This window comes from Saccostrea cucullata, unplaced genomic scaffold (genome assembly GCF_032062105.1).
Source record: "Saccostrea cucullata isolate Sc308-1 unplaced genomic scaffold, CSIRO_AGI_Scuc_v1 ctg3462, whole genome shotgun sequence".
In the NCBI taxonomy this organism is placed as follows: Eukaryota; Metazoa; Mollusca; class Bivalvia; order Ostreida; family Ostreidae; genus Saccostrea; species Saccostrea cuccullata.
This window is the reverse complement of record NW_026937932.1, coordinates 1-17,722: the sequence shown is the minus strand read 5'-3', so window position 1 is coordinate 17,722 and position 17,722 is coordinate 1. Positions and strand designations below refer to the sequence as shown.

General features: G+C 32.5%; 1 long non-coding RNA gene across 1 annotated transcript; it reads right to left on the bottom strand.

Moving 5' to 3' along the window:
* Window positions 1-5,011: 5,011 nt before the first annotated feature.
* Window positions 5,012-7,163, bottom strand: LOC134249079 (uncharacterized). The gene is made up of 3 exons (XR_009988213.1): window positions 6,840-7,163; window positions 6,299-6,423; window positions 5,012-5,086 (listed from the first exon to the last, which is right to left on the bottom strand). It is a non-coding gene; the product is annotated as an uncharacterized LOC134249079 (long non-coding RNA).
* Window positions 7,164-17,722: the final 10,559 nt, after the last annotated feature.

Genomic DNA, 17,722 nt, shown 5'->3' with positions numbered 1-17,722 from the left:
ATTCTTTTAAATATTAAAAAAAAAATTATTCTCAAACAAAAAATTTTGCTTGAAGAAATGTTATGTACAATAGTACCCATGTAATAAACAATGAAACGTCTTTTGTAAAACTAATATTAAATTATGGGATTTTTAGATAAATACATGTAACTAACAATAATAATGTTTCCAAGGCTATTGATTCAATACAAAATTAGGGAAGAAGAAAAAAAGAATCTGTTTAATAATCTAGACCATTGTATGTTCACATCGATTCCCATTCTTTTCATGATGTTAATTGTACTCTAGTTTTCACCTTGATATGTACTTTCCCATAACGACAGATTATTTAAATATCGTATAAATATATGCATCATAAATTTTTACTCCAGATCAAAAACTAAAGTACTTTTTGAGTTTTTCACATTGACTGCATTTAAATTATAAATTTCCACTATTAGAAAAATCCCTATTATTTGCGCTGTAACTTACCAGGCAGACAAAGTGCATGTATCTTAATTTTCCTTTTTATATACCTTAGGTGCTGGGGTCATTAAATGTACCTATTTTAGACCAGATTTAATTTGTTTTCACGACAGGTCGTTTTAAGTGCAGTCTTTGTTTCATTTAGAGTACAAAGAGTTTTTAGGGTTAAATTCCATAAGTTTATATCAACGCTCTTTTCTTTACAATGAGAAGTTTCATAAGAAATTTTGTCAACGGAACCTTCTGGCTTCAACGAATTACATACAATTGGTAAATTATTTTTCAACAAATTTTTGTTTTTTATGATCGGCTTTTAGAGCTTTGAACACAGTAGAGATAAAATGTTTTATGGAAATGAAAAAAATAAACTTATTGGTTTTCTTGAATGAATTTTTTTAAATTAAAATTAAGCAATTTGTTGTCAGAGAATGAGAGAGAGAGAGATAATCCGGCCTCTTTGAGGGTCAAATAGATAAATGAAGTTAAATAAGACTTACATTCAACAATATCTTCTGGAAGATTTCCTGAACATCCACATCCAAAATACTTTGTACTTTTTTAAATCTTAGTGTTACTGAAAAGAAATTTTATTCGCATAACATTTCCTTTCAGAAATCGACTTTAACAAAGTCGCTGATATTGGCAGACAAATCAGATTCTTGTAGAGAATACCTGATCATTAAAAAGAAATTTAAATATAACTACATGTATATATATTTATACCTGGCATAACTAAGAGTTTTTTTTCTAGATTGGCCTTATCAGTTCCGTAGAAAGCGTAGTCTTCCTATACCTTAAATATGTAAACCTTGAATTGGATACTGCTCCTTCAACTTCATTTTGCTGTACAATAATTTCAAATTTCACAACTCAAAAGAAAAAAAGTTTGCTTTAAACTGTTCGTGCTGTCCTAAATTCCGAAGGTCAACATGGTGAATATGAAGCGAGAAAAAGACGTTGAATAAATGAGTTGAATTTTGTCTTAATGTAGATTCTTTTATTAAGGGTTTGCTATTGTGTGCAGCGAAGTGAGACTCACTGAAAATAGAAATCTTAATATCTTTAAAAATAAGCCTTGCTAACACTTGAAAACTGGTCCATTTCATCTTCATAATGAAAACCATCTTTGGGTATATGCAGCTACATTGACACTTGCAGTAGTTTGCAGCTATGAAGTGCACAAAACACCTGCAGGACTGCGCAGCCACAGGTTTTAGCAGTGCATTAAAAAATCCAAAAAAAAATGAAATAGTTAAATAAACAAAGTGGCTACAACTATTTGTGAAGAACCATTGTTTTAAATGAAAACTGACTGCAACAGGTACAATTCTTAAAATGCATACTTGTCAGTTCAACAAGAAAATGTTAGCCATGAAAGTAGTGCCAACCACATGGCAATGTATTAAAAATAGAATTAAAGAGACTCACTGTTGTTCTATAAATAGCACTTTATATGAAAGCCCAAATTTATCTAAAGGATTACTCTAAGGTGTGTACAAAACAGGGAAATTAATGCTAGACAATTAATTTTCTCCTTAAAAAAATATGCTAAATAAGAGATTAACAATCTGTAGGGTAATGAAAGTGTGCAATTTAAATGACACTTGGCCCACAATGTTTACTAATGAGTCATATTGGTGTTCTTCAGATTTCTACGACATTCTTATCCCCCTTAATTCTCGTGAAAAACAAATACATGTATGGGCCAATATTTTGGCCCCACTTAGGGGTCACAAGGCCACATCTAATCCAAAATTGATTCCAAAACATGAGGATATTTCATCATCAATATGGCTAACAATGCTTATTCTGAAGAAAAATGTTTACTGGTTTTTCCCCACATGTATGTATATATGCAATGACCAGTTATATAAATTCTGATCCCAGAAGAAGAAAAAAATGAAAATACAAATGGGAAATATATTAATATTATTAAAATTAGGTCTGGTCCATGATTTAGACCAACTTGAATCTTCACTATATTTGAGATTATGCTCGCATTTAACTATGAGTAAATCATTACCCTGCTGCTCGTTAAAGGACCATTTTTATACGCCCGTCTTAAGACGGGACGTATTATGTTATAGGCTTCGTGTCCGTCCGTCCGTCCGTCCGTCTGTCCGTCCGTCCGTCTGTCCATTCCTGTCCGGCTCATAACTTGAATACTATTAAGCCTAGGATTATCAAACTTTGTCAACTCATACTTCTTGGGTAGACGGTGTGTCGCCCACAAAAAGTAGGTCGCTCTGACCTTGAATAAATATGCTATAGCCAAATATGGAAAAATCCTGTCCGGCTCATAACTAGAAAACTATTAGACCTAGAGCTTTCAAACTTGGCAAAAGTATACATCTAAAGTAGAAGGTGTGTCGTGGCCTATTTCAAGGTCACTGTGACCTTTAATTATAGTGAATTTTTTTAAAAAACTAAGTCTTTTAAATTTTAAATTTCATAATCCTAAAAAATGTAAAAATATAGTTGTATGCTTATTAAAAAACGTTAAATTAAGTAAAAACTTGTTTTTTCATTATATACTTTACAGCAATCTGTAACAAATGTTTATGCTTTGAGAGGAATTCAGTTTGTCCCATGGGCTTAATTATCAAGCACTGGTCAAGAAGAATTTTGATAGCAGAAATTTGCATGTCAAATTAGAGAGAAATTAATGAGTTTATTGTCAGGAGCTAAGAGCACCTCTAGATCTGATGCAGATGTTATCTTAATTCATCTCTTGGGAGTTGGGCAAAAAGAAATGGCCTCATAGTTGCTTGTGCTAATTAAGAGTTCTTGATGGCTAGTCCAAATAAAGATCTTTCAATAGGTGTAATGAAATTAAAACAAATTGATGTTTTAGTGTATGATTAAAACTAAATTAGTATTGTATGATATGATTAAAACTAATTATATATGTGTTCATTTAAAAAAAAAATTAAATTTCAATTTTTATATATTTGCAACAAAGATGCTATAGCAAAATATGGAAAAATCCTGTCCGGCTCATAACTAGAAAACTATTAGACCTAGAGCTTTCAAACTTAGCAAAAGTATACATCTAAAGTAGAAGGTGTGTCGCGGCCTATTTCAAGGTCACTGTGACCTTTAATTAAAATGAATTTTTTAAAAAACTGTCTTTTAAATTTTAAATTTCATAATCCTAAAAAATGTAAAAATATAGTTGTATCCTTATTAAAAAACATTTAATTAAGTAAAAACTTATTTTTTCATTATATGCTCTACAGCAATCTGTAACAAATGTTTATGCTTTGAGAGGAATTCAGTTTGTCCCATGGTCTTAATTATCAAGCACTGGTCAAGAAGAATTTTGATAGCAGTAAGATTTGCATGGCAAATTAGAGAGAAATTAATGAGTTTATTGTCAGGAGCTAAGAGCACCTCTAGATCTGGTGCAGCAGTTATCTTAATTTATCTCTTAGGAGTTGGGCAAAAAGAAATGGCCTCATAGTTGTTGTGTTAATTAAGAGTTCTTGATGGCTAGTCCAGATAAAGATCTTTCAATTGGTGTAATTAATTAAAACAAATTGATGTTTTAGTGTATGATTAAAACTAAATTAGTATTGTACAATATGATTAAAACTAATTATACATGTGTTAATTGAAAAAAAAAAATTAAATTTCAATTTTTATATATTTGCTACAAATTGCAGTCATGTCTCACTAGTATTATTTGTTATAATCAATCCCTACACTGTAAGTCTCTTAGAGATGTATAATAAGAAATGGAAAATAGATAATTGAAATCTGTGTCAATCTGTTAATCATGGCTACCTGATTTTCTTGCATCCTAACCAATTTATGATTATTGAACAATATTTGACGGGCGTATCATGCTGTGGCGGGGCACTTTATTTACTATACATTCCCATGCAAGACTTTGATACTGTACCCTTAATTGTTTAGGGTTTAATTTTCATGGATGACAAATAAACAGAGTTAACAGACACCAGAGACCCTTTGATCAGAAAAGCTCCATACAGTCTTTTGCTATGATGACTTAATTAAGATATTAAAATGTCTTTGATTATTGTAAAAAAAAATTCACAAAGAAGAACAAAACATCACTTCCAGAATATTATATTTCTTTTAACATGTTAACCAGCATATCCAAGTTTGACTAATTTTGTAAAAAGTTTCTTTACAGATATAATTAAGGTATTATTTTAAAAATAAACTTCAATCTTTCCAATATAACTGGAGTATGAGGGTATCTGAGACCTGTGTTCTCAGCACTGGTTTCAAAAGACTAATTTAAAAACATTTTCTGCATTTAATGCACTGCACAAGAACACATATAAATTAAGTAAAAATCTAATTATAATATCCTTTACCAAGATCCCAAATGTTCTTTATTGGAAACTTGTGGAAAGTTCATTATGTATTTTTGTTTATTGTCATCATATGATCTTTTTCAACGATGTTCGGAAAGTTCAACACATGTGTAAATATTACCATAAAGTCAAATAACTTTCAAGTCACATAGTAATAAATTAGATCAGAGTCTTCATTTGTTGCTGATATTTTCTCCAACGTTTTCCAAAAGATTGAGACAAACCAACATGGACAATCTCTATCATTAGAACCATTTCCTCTTTATCTTTGAAATCTATAAAATTATATAACATAACATTAAAAAAACCAGTACAGTATCACTATCAAAGAAGAAAATTGAATTGGATGATAAATCTATACATCATGACTAAGAAAGAAGCATTAAAAGATAGACATGTATATTTCAGGGTCAAAGGTTACACATCCCTCAGCAATTATGGTAACATTGTAAATATTTGCAAAAATTGTTTGTTGCATTGAATATACACATGTTTCTCATTTTAATTTACAATTGTGTAGATCACAGTAGTTTAATCCATACACTAGAGATAAATATTTTAATTTGTATACAAAGAGGTTAACCATAAATAAGATCAAGGTAAACTCAATTGGTGATCATGTCATTCTTCTTTGGAAAGTAAATGAGACAAGCATATAGGATCATGTTCTTAAATGAGGCAAACAAGTTTCAGTACAAAATCTTAAGGTTAAATGACAAGGTCAGGATTTGATAGCAAAATTTTAAAAACCTGATATTATGACCTGTGTTACTGTTAGTAAGCTACAAGATGATGATCAGAAACAGTCCCTCCCAAAAGAGATTGAAGATTTTTATTACTTAAAAATAATCTCTGATTTGACCTTAATTTCTTCATCCAGACTATTTACCAAACATTTGTACCTACATGTACATTGATTTATAACATGATGTTATAGGCCTACATATGGCTTGATTATTAATTTACTTGCTCAAGCAGCCATGGGTACAGTACAAGGAACTAATTTTGTTACATAAATCAGCATCTGCATCAGCAAAATAAGCATCAGCTTTAATTCAGCAACCACCTAGCATCAGGATAAGCATTAAAAAAAAAACAGCAAGCTGCTAAGCATTGCCAATATCAGCATCAGCAAGCAAAGAAAGCATTCAAATCAGCATCGATGCTGAAACAAAGTTAGTTCTTGCACTGTAAGAGAGAGCTGTAGGCGGACTCTGACCATGGCTTGAGACAATTTGATGGACACATACATGTATAAACATTCATTTAAACAACATCTCTCTTTTCATCCAACTGTATATACATTTCTCATCATAAAAATTATACATTCTTCCATTCTATACACTTAGAAGAACATTTGAATTCAATACAAAATGAAACTGACTAATCAGCTCACTATGATATAACAGCTAGTACATTATACTGTGTTAAACCCTCGTTTAAAATTTACAGAATTACTCCATTGTGATATAAAACTAATCTCATACCTTATCATAGAACACCTACAAGGGAGGTTCTTGGGAGGGCTGCAACACAGGCATCACATGAAGTACAGAAATTGGTAGTCCAGAGAAATATCTGAGCAATGTTCTTTTTAGTGAAACAAGGCATTCTGTAAACATGGTAAACATAGTTACAAGAAATTTTATTAAAAAGTTCAAAGTAAATTCTTTAAATTAAATCTAGCTATTAAATAATGTAACTGCATGTCTTTGTTCATTAAGGGTGTCAGTGTTTTGATACAGAATGTTTTTTATTTACTGAAAGTGCATCACAAAAATTTTTATCACTGAGGTCTTAAAAGAATAGAGGTTTGCTTCAATATCTCGAACATCATTCAGCAAATCAGAATGAGTATGGTCCAAAATGACTTGTATATAAATAGTACAATCTTGTGTGAATATCATTATGTAAAGAATTATAATACTTGCACCATGTGCACCTCTTTTCACAAAAAAAAAATACAACAAAAAAGAAATAACTTTTGAATATCAAAATTTTCCTTTACAAGTAACACAACTGATTTACCATATTTGTTTACTACGTAGAGCCGTTTCAGGTAGCCGTCACTGGACATTTAACTTTAAGTGACTGAGGCTCAATGAAGGATGATCCGATCTTACACAAGTATTAATCGCTCATTAATAAAACAAAATTTACTCTACTCATAATATTTGAAGCCCTGTTTTTAACTTCACAGTATTTGGAAACAATTTCGAAAATTTTTTGGTATTTTGAAACAAAGTAACATTTATTAGTCCCCCGCTACCTAATCGTGGTCTGCAAGAACCACGTTGGAAATTTTTGGATCCTCCGTATAATGTTTAACCTATTTAAAATTGATGTGCACTAGATCACAGGCTTTGTCATACTCAAAATGTATAACTGCCACTAGCAGTTATGTAAGATATCTGAGATAAAGCTCATAATTCACAATAAACACAAAAGTGGCCAACTTTTTACAAAGGCAAGTTACTTTCAATTCCAATTTTTTTCCAAAATTTTTCCATATTACTATACTAGGGTCAAAAAGTAACTACTATCCCTTCAATCCTTCAATGAACATTTCCTATAGCAAAGAAAATGTTGGGGAAATATAGCTGTGATTTTGTTCTTTATTGAAAAGTGGGGGGGGGCACAGACATACTCTTGCCCCCCCAGATCTGAAAGTGGGGGGGCTAGTGCCCCCGCTGCCCCCCCCTGTGACTACGCCTATGAATTGCTAGGAACAAAACAAATAGTTGTACCCATGACATTCAACTATCTGTAGGTATACGACAAATGTCATTTTATTGTTTTATTATACCTGCAGCTGTGCAGTCCTGCAAGTGTATTATGCACATTGCTGCTGCAAGACATTGCAAGTGACAACCAAATATTGAATACATTTCAAGACAGCTTTGCAATAGAAGGTGCTATGGGTTAAGTTTTATCAAAAAGCAAGAAGTATTTATTAAGATATTGAGATTTTTATTTTATACGAGTTTCAGTTGGCTGAGCACAAAAGCAAACCCTTAAGTTAACGGCAAATTAAGCACAACCAAAAAATTTAACATCAAGCAGTTTTATCTTGGTCATAATTTTTGCATATTATAAAATGACATCCTATGGAAAAAGGGGAACCCGGTTCGGGACATGTATTGCTTATATGCAGTAGTCCTACTCTCAGAATGCTTATTTTCATAAGAAAATAGTGAAGATAAAAAGACAATAATTTTGACCATTCAGAGAAAGAGAGAGAGAGAGATGTGTTTGTGAAACACTGATGCCCCTATTTGGCAACATACATGTAGCTAAAATTTAACTTTCCTTAAATGCAAATTAAATATGTTGTTACCCAAAGTAAGTTTTTCTCACAAGAAATACAATTGTATTGTGAAATATGAAAGCTGTAGCACCACCTGTTTAAAAGTTATGACCAAGGATGAGTTTTTGATAGGTGGGCCAAACTCAAGGATCAAGGTCAAAGGGCCAAAGTTGTTTGTTTCTAAAGAATGGTCTTGTCACAAGGATTACAGATGTGAAGTTTGTTCTCCCATCTTTTTTTGCAAATTCTTCTAGTCATATTTGTATTTTTTCCTTATGTATATTAATATCCTTATAAAGGATATATTCATATATGGTCATATGTAACTTTTGTACATATTTGGTTAATTTGTTTGGCATTGCAATAAATGCTCATTTACAACAAACATTTTGTTTTGATATTTGCAAAAAACAGAGCAGAGTAGACTCATTCGTGGAGAAAATAAATGATGTCAAATTATTTGAGGAAGGTGGAAGACGATGGTATAAGTGAAGTATGAAAATCCTAACCCTAACCGTTTAAAAGTTATGGCCAAAGTTAAAGTTATAAAAAAAAGCTCCAAGGTCAAAGTTGTTGGTATACAGTGAAAGGTCTTGTCATAAGGACTAAATATATGAAATATGAAAACCCTAGCCTTAACCCTTCAAAACTCTCCAGTATTTTAAAAGGAAATCACCTGTTTCTATTTATAGATACATGTATTTTTTCAATGCAAAATCAAAGTACATGTATGTAATCATTTGTGAACCAGTGTTATATTTTCATAGTTGCAAGTTTGTTGCATGACAGTAAATTTACTTGTCCAATACTCTTATTCTAAACAAGATTGTTTGAAAATTTTAAACATAAAACAGGCTAGCCACTATGACTTTGGGTCATTAAAATAGTTCAAGACGGTTTATCCCCAAGATACTTTCAATGTGTAATGTTGTATTATATATCTCATTTAAAAATTATTTATTCATGTAAGTATTAAAAAATAATAAAAGAAAACATGATTATCTGGTTAAGGGTGGTCTTTTCCTACAGTTTGTCATTGTTTAGGGGGTACTTCAGTATTTACTATATTCTCAATATAAACTGAACGATTTTTTAAACTATCATAAGAGGGAAGTATTTTTGATTCTGAGACGGGGGAGGGCAAGCAAACATTTTATTAAAATTGCCCTTAGGAAAAAGAAATGGATATTTTCATTTGTCGCAGTTTCGCCAAAAATATAGTCCCTGTTTGATTTCAATCTCAGTTTATCATTGAGATAGAACAATTATGAGGAGGAAAAAAATTCTGTTCTTTATAAACAAATATACTTTGAATGTTTGATTTAGTGAAAAACCAGAGAACCCCCTTGAGGATTATTTTCAACTGAAGATATCAGTACATGTAATTTATTCTTTACATATATTATATAAGACATTCTTGACATTAATTTATCAAAGAGGAGAGAGAGTAAGAGAGGGAGATAGAGAGTAAGAGAGAAAGTTCAATCAATTTTGCAAATCATGCCCCATGCAACGAATTTTTAAGCGGAACATATTAATAGAAGGAAAAGTTAGTAAATTCAAACAATTTAAATCCATTTACCCCCTAATTTTAAGCTTCTTATTTGACTAAACATGTGCAATATACACGTATATGCAACAGACTCTTCAATTTTTCGCACTTGATATATAATTATTAAAACTACTGAACTTTAAGGGAATATTACCTATCTTAATTTCTTCCAAATGAAACACATTCATTTTCTTAAAACATATATATTGCTTTAGTATTAAATAATTTCGAAAATGATCGTTATTAGGTGACGGTTTACGAAATAATTTTGTTCATCAAAGTCTAACCTACAAAAGGATTTGCACTTTCTTTAAAGCTGGAAACTATCATTCATTATTTTCAAAGTCAATGCTTATAACTCAGTTTAATGTCTACAAACTACTTTTCATTAGCAATTTTGTAAAAAGTTAGTATATTTAAAAATGTGCAAGAAATTTACTTTCCACCATCTGCAAAGGACCATTAATTTTTTCGGGGATGGAACCAAAATGCTTGTATACAAGAGGCACATATACATGTTATCATCAAAAATACTTAATTACTGTCTTTATTAAAAATCATAAATTCGCAAATTCTGTCTGTTAGAACACTTTCGTTTCCGTGCAATATCTGGATAACCCTTCGAGCTTTTGCAATGAAATTTTACATAACAACTCCCTGTGGCTTAAGAAAGAATCTTTGAGGTCAAAAGGTCAAAGTTCAAGGTCGTAAATTTATACATTATGTCTGTGTGTAACACTATCATTTCAAGAGGATTTTGAGCTTTTGCAATGTAATTTTATTTACCAAAACTCCGTAGGACCTCTCTCACCCCTCTCAAAGTGTCCCGCCCCGTTTGTTTTATTAGCTCTTCTGAGCCAAAGGCTCAAAGAGCTAATGCTATGGCCATTTGTGCGGTGTGCGTGGTGCGGTGTGCGTTAACTTTTTAGAATATGGGCCATAACTCAAGAACACCTTGGCCAATCAGTGTCAAATTTGTCAGAGGGTATCCTTGGCCCAAGGGCTACCATTTATACTAAAAAAAGGGTTGGGACCCTAAAACAAGGGGAGATAATCAGGAAAACAAAACCAAAAGCACTGGTTGCAAAAAAAATCTTCTTCTCCAGAATCAACAAGCAGATTTTCACCAAACTTTCAAACATCAGGATATTTTGAAGATTAAAAATTGTTCAAGGCATGACCCTGGGGCAAAGGGCGTGGTCTCACTTCAAAGTTGACCTCAATTTACAATTAATGAAAATGTCTATATTTTGCTTACTATAAGGACTAGGATCATCAAATCTTGTAAGTAGATGCATCTTAGGACTTCACATCATGTTAATTCAAAAGTAGGTCACGGTGACCTACTTTTTTAATTTTGCGGGCATTTGTTTCCTAATTGATTTGAAGGCATATTTAGGACACTTTAAGGCCTATGATCATCAAACTTTGTCAGTTGATGCATCTTGGGTCCTTGAACAACGTCAACTTAAAAGTAGGTCACCATGACCTACTTTTTGAACTATATGACTGATCCTTTTTAAAACATTTCATCCCATTATTTAAGACACTGAGAGGGTTAGAATCATCAAATCTTGTAAGTTGCTGCATCTTGGGACCTTAAAACATATTTAAGTAAAAGTAGGTCACTGTGACCTACTTTCAGAATTTTGCAGGCATTTGTTTTAAAATTGTTTAAAAGGCATATTTTGATTACCTTCAGACCAATGATCATCAAACTTGGTCAGCTGATGCATCTTGGGACTCTAAAAAATGTCGACCAAAATGTAGGTCACTGTGACCTACTTTTGACATTTTATGGCTATATTTCAGTATCTTAGGTATTTATTGGCTTAGATTCATCAAACTTTGTGAGTTGATGCATCTTGGGTTTTCGGATAGTGACGACCAAAAATTAGGTCACGGTGACCTACTTTCAATATTTATGGCTATATTTATGTATCTCCAGTACTTATGGGCTTAGAATCATCAAACTTTGTCAGTTGATGCACCTTGGGTTTTTGGAGAATGTCGACCAAAAAGTAGGTCACTGTGACCTACTTTTGACATTTAATGGCTATATTTATGTATTTCTGGTACTTATCGGTTTAGAATCATCAAACTTTGTTAGTTTATGCCTCTTGGGTTTTCAGAGAATGTCGACCAAAAAGTAGGTCAAAGTGACCTACTTTTGAATTTCTCAGGTATTTATTGGCTTAGAATTATCAAAATTGGTCAGCAGATGCATCTAAGGCCTCTGATAATTGTCAACCAAAAAGTGAGTCAAGATGACTTACTTTTGACATTTAATGGCTATATTTAAGTATCTCCAGTACTTATCTGCTTAGAATCATCAAACTTTGTCAGTTGATGCATCTTGGGTTATAGAAGAATGTCGACCAAAAAGTAGGTCACGATGACCTACTTTTGACATTTTATGGCTATATTTAAGTATTTCCGGTACTTATTGACTTACAATCATCAAAACTTTGTTAGTTTATGCTTCTTGGGTTTTCAGAGAATGTCAAACAAAAAGTAGGTCACAGTGACATACTTTTGAATATCTCAGGTATTTATTGGCTTAGAATCATGAAACTTTGATAGTTGATGCATCTTGGGTTTTCCAAGAATGTAGACCAAAAAGTAGGTCAAGGTGACCTACTTTTGAATATCTCAAATACATATTGGCTTAGAATCTTCAATCTTAGTTTTTCTATTAATGCATCTTGAGTCCTCAGAAAACTTCAATCTTAAAGTAAGTCATCTTGACCTACTAATGTTTTTTAATAGCTTTATTAAAATATCTTAAGTCCTAATTGGCTAAGAATCATTAAACTTTTTTATCAGTTGATGCAACTTAGGTTTTAGGATACTTAGGGTTAGAGGCTTCAAATACAAGTGATAAGTTGTACAATTTATCAGAAGAGCGATGCAAGGCCCTTGGGCCTCTTGTTAGTATTTATTGTACATGTCGCTATTTTTAGCACAAGGGCATGAGTACTATTCATTTAGTACGTACAAGTATCGTTTTATGGTTCATTTACAAAATATATACTAGTAATCCAATGAAAACTTTTTATTAGAATGTCAAGATTTGTCTTCATTTCGTGCATTTTAAAATGTGTCAATTCCTGTAACTAAATTTGGAGTGACATTTCTTAAACAATATACAAAAGCTCTTTAATGTTCTTGTTGTGTAAGTAAGTGTGCACACACGTTATATACTATACATATGTAAAATCAAAAATGTTAGTGGCTTTACCTCGCCAAAGTTTTACTTCTGTTACATCTATTAATATAACATAAACAGGTTATAACATAAATTGATTTAATCATATACAAGTATGAGATATCATACATTCGGATTTTTTTAAATTACCGAATGAAAAGGTGGTAGAGTTTTTATGCGCCCGAATTTTTTCGGGGCGCATATATGTTTTTTTGTCCTGTCTGTTTGTCTGTTGTCAACTTTAACCTTCGCCATAACTTTTGAACCGTAAGAGATAGAGACTTCATATTTGGTATGCATACTTCTCTAATAAAGTTCTTTCAAATGACATCAAGGTCAATGACCTTGTGATCTTGACTGTGACCTATATGCTAAAAATAGCTTTTTCAACTGTTTGTCATAACGTTTGAACCATAAGAGATAGAGACTTCATATTTAGTATGCATACTCCACTAATAAAATTCTTTCAAATGACAACAAGGTCAATGACCTTGTGACCTTGACTGTGACCTATATGCGAAAAGTAGCTTTTTCCACTTTTTACCATAACTTTTGAACCATAGGAGATAGGGACTTCATATTTAGTATGCATACTCCACTAATAAAGTTTTTTCAAACAATACCAAGGTCAATGACCATGTGACCTTGTGACCTATATGCTAAAAATAGCTTTTTCCACTTTTTGCCATAACTTTTGAACCATAGGAGATAGGGACTTCATATTTGGTATGCATACTCCACTAATAAAGTTCTTTCAAACAACACCAAGGTCAATGACCATGTAACCTTGTGACCTATATGCTAAAAATAGCTTTTTCCACTTTTTGCCATAACTTTTGAACCATAGGAGATAGGGACTTCATATTTAGTATGCATACCCCATATATACTAAAAATAGCTTTTTCGAACTTTGTTGACGCCGGGCGCATAGTGTTTCACAAACACATCTTGTTTTTTTCTCGGAATCTTATACAAAAATTATTGTTTTCGTGGTTTCATGCCAAGAAATCACGTCAAATTTTCCAAAGTAATGGAGTCAATAAAAGTATCATTGATGCAAATCACCCATATTCCTCAAACGCTGGCAAGTTAATTTACGGCAGCAAAAAGATAATTAAAACTTGATTCATTCCACCTTTTATTTCAATAATTGATATTTTTACTTTAAAATGAAAATATTTACATAGCCAATGTTAAGATATAGATATACGAAAAGAATTTGAAAGGCAGCTTATTATAATTAAATAAACTTTCTTTTCCCTTTATTTTACACTTTTACAACATTTGATTTAGATGCCCCCTACCCCCACCCCCCACCCACCCCCCAAAAAATAGGTGTGTATGCAAGGGTTCTAAATAATAAGTATTCTACCTAGTTTAAACAGGCACGTAGCATCGTTTTTTAAAGTGGGAAAGAGGGTAGGGCAAGCCATAGAAAAAAATTTTTTTACTAGTGGCTAGTGGCCAACTTTTTGCAAGGCCAACTTCCTTTCACTTCTTTTTTTTTGCGTACAATACTACATTTCCTTGATATCACTTTACTGTGGTTAGAAGTGGGGGGATGGGGCAACCAACCTTTCAATGGACATTTTATATAGTAAAGGCAATGTTGGGAAAAATGGGGGGGGGGGGGCTCCCGTTGCTACGTGCCTGTTAAAACCCAGAATAAAAACGTAAGTTCCCTCCCTCAAAACTCCTGACATCAATTGCCTCGCGCGCACATCTCACTGGGGAAGAATCACCGATTAACGTTAATTCGGCTTTTATTGAGTTTGCTCTCCGGATAGAATGTGCAAGTTTTCTTGGCATGACTATTGTACTGGTAAAACGATGCATAACTTTTAATGACAATGGTATAGACCATTATATAATGATATAGTTATATCATGGCATTTCAAAGAATATTTTAAAATGAAACAGAACTTTTGTAACTGAAAACTGAAAACATAGATTACAAAATAAATTCTGTTAACATTATACAGTCTGAACTTCATTGTTGGAAATAACATTTCATTTGGTAATTTTTTGGAAATGCTACATGGGCGTAGCAACGGGGGGGGGGGGGGGGCACTATTTTCAAAACTTACTTTTACTATAGGAAATGATATTTGAAAACCTGGTTGCCCCCCCCCCCCCACTTGTAGACTTTTAGTTATGTAAATAGGAAATGTAGTGTTATAGAATTGGTACTGAAAGTAGTCGACACTTGGAAAAAACTTTACCGATACCCCCCCCCCCCCCCCCTACACGAAATAGGATTTTCGACATTGGGCAAACTTTTCCTTTTTTTAATTTTATTTATTTATTTATTTTTTTTTGCTTGTCAACTTTTTTTAGTTACGTAAAAAAAAATTCTATGGCTGCCCCCCCCCCCCACTTTCGAAAACGATGCTACGCCACTTTGCTACATGTATACCCCATTTCCACAGAAAAATTGTTCTACAATAAAACGTAGTATTAATGAGAATAGAAAGATATGTTATTGCAAATAAATTCACCATGATTTAAAAGAAATTGAGCTGTCATGGCAATATTGATTGCACGTGGTCTTTTAAAGATAGATTACCGAACGAAAAAAATATGTAAAATATATATAATTATTGATTTCTTTCCGCTTTGTGAATTTAAGCAAATCACGTCAGACGAGCTTTTTAGGAGAGCTAATACTTGTTTCGGCATTTAGTTTGGTATGCAGTATCGAAAATAAACTCCAATTTGAGATATTGAAATTTCCAGTTTTCATTATGGCGCCAGTTCTGCATCTTCGCTAGCCAAGTATTTCTGATACGCTTCTCTCGTATCAGAAACCCTTGGCTAGCGAAGATGCCGGTTCTGACGAATTCCTGGCGCGCAAAATATCAAAATGGTAAAAAAAAAACTCTGGAAAACGTCAGATATATTAAACTAAAAAAAAATCACGTGAACTTAAAAAGTGCGCGTTACATTGCATGCATGTTACATTGTTGAGACACGTCTCACATCTTAAAAAGGGATATGTTATATACATATTTTTAATTACAAATTCAATAGAGCATTTAACATGGGAATTGCACTTTAGATACGTGTTCAAACAAGAACTCCAAATTTCATGTAATATTGATGACGTTTATCTTGCTATAAAATCGTGTACATCAAGCCTTCCTGGGAGTCAGTTTAGACATTTCACAAAATGATGATGCGACTTGTCATTTCGATCTTCTTTTTGTATTGCTTAAAGGAATCCCACAGCGCTAATATAGGTATGGAGTTTTTTAAAGCCATATATGGCGTATGTACATTGAAAATTTTTGGACTAAAATTATAGGAACTTATTATTTGTATCATTACTTTATTCAAAGATAGAACTTTTCCGTAAATTACAAAATCCATTTCAATTGCGTTATAAAGATATCACAAAAATTTAATTTGGATTCTTTGAATTTTCTCCGACTCGGAAGAAAATACAAAAGATTTAAATAACACATTATAGAGAAGATAAAATCGTATTATTAGATGAAACGAAGTGTTCTCCATGTTCACAATTGTATGAAAAGTTTTAATTTAAATGTATCAACTATATTTTTTTCTTAATTTTGTATTTTTTAAAAATTATTTTTTTGATCAGTTACGCCATATATGGCTTTAAGAAAGGGACATATTTTTATTAAGGAATCATTTAAGTGAGAACTACTTTAAATTGCTTTTTATTCGCTAAAACTTAATTTTCGCGCATGTACGCGAGTCTCTCTGCGTAGAATGGCATCTTTTTGTATTAGTAAGAATTATACACAACAAAAACCCAAACTTGAGCAAATTTTGTCTCGTTTATGAAATCAAGATAGTTGACTCGCGAAAAATATATCACTTGTTAATTTATATAAAGAATTTAGCATATTTAGTGCGATTCTTATCTCAGGGTTCCAGTTTATCCCAAAATTCATCTATGAGTAATTCGGCAAATTTGATGTGTAAGTTAAAATGAAACTCTCTTTTTCTGAGCTGTACTTCGGAAACGATGACGTAAACTCGTCTCCTGAAAAAAATACAATGTAGATAGATTGGGGAGGATTTTTCTCATACTTCTTCTATGTAGATAATACAAAATTTATTTTTAAAAAATGTATGATCTAATTAGACATTATCACTTAGTGATTGTTATAATTTACGGAAGTGTGTTAATGCACTTGGACACTTTATTTTTAGCTCACCTGAGCCGAAGGCTCAAGTGAGCTTTTCTGATCAAAATTTGTCTGTTGTCTGTCGTCATATAGGAAAATCTATAAAAATCTTCTTCTTCAGAACCACTGGACCAGGAAAGATGAAACTCATGTGGATCATCCTCAGGTAATGTAGATTCATGTTTGTTCAAATATTCCCCCCGGGGGAAGGGTGGGGGAAAATGGCCACCCCCGGTTTTACATAGGAATATAAGAAAAATCTTTAAATATTTTCTTCTCCGGAACCACTGGGCCAGGTAAGATGAAACTCTTGTGGAATCATTCTCAGGTAATGTAGATTTAAGTTTGTTCAAACATGCCCCCTGGGGCAAGGGGGGGCCAAAAGGCCACCCCAAATTTTACATACGAATATATAGGAAAAATCTTTAGAAATCTTCTTCTCCAAACCACTGGGCCAGGAAAAATGAAACCATGTGGAATCATTCTCAGGTAAAATTCAAATTTGTTCAAATCATGCACCCGGGGCAAGGGTGGGGCCAAAATGGGCCACCCAAGTTTTCATAGGAATATATAGGAAAAATCTTTAAAATCTTCTTCTCCGGGAAACCCCTGGGCCAGGAAAGATGAAACTCATGTGGAATCATCCTCAGGTAATGTAGATTCAAATTTGTTCAAATCATCCCCCCC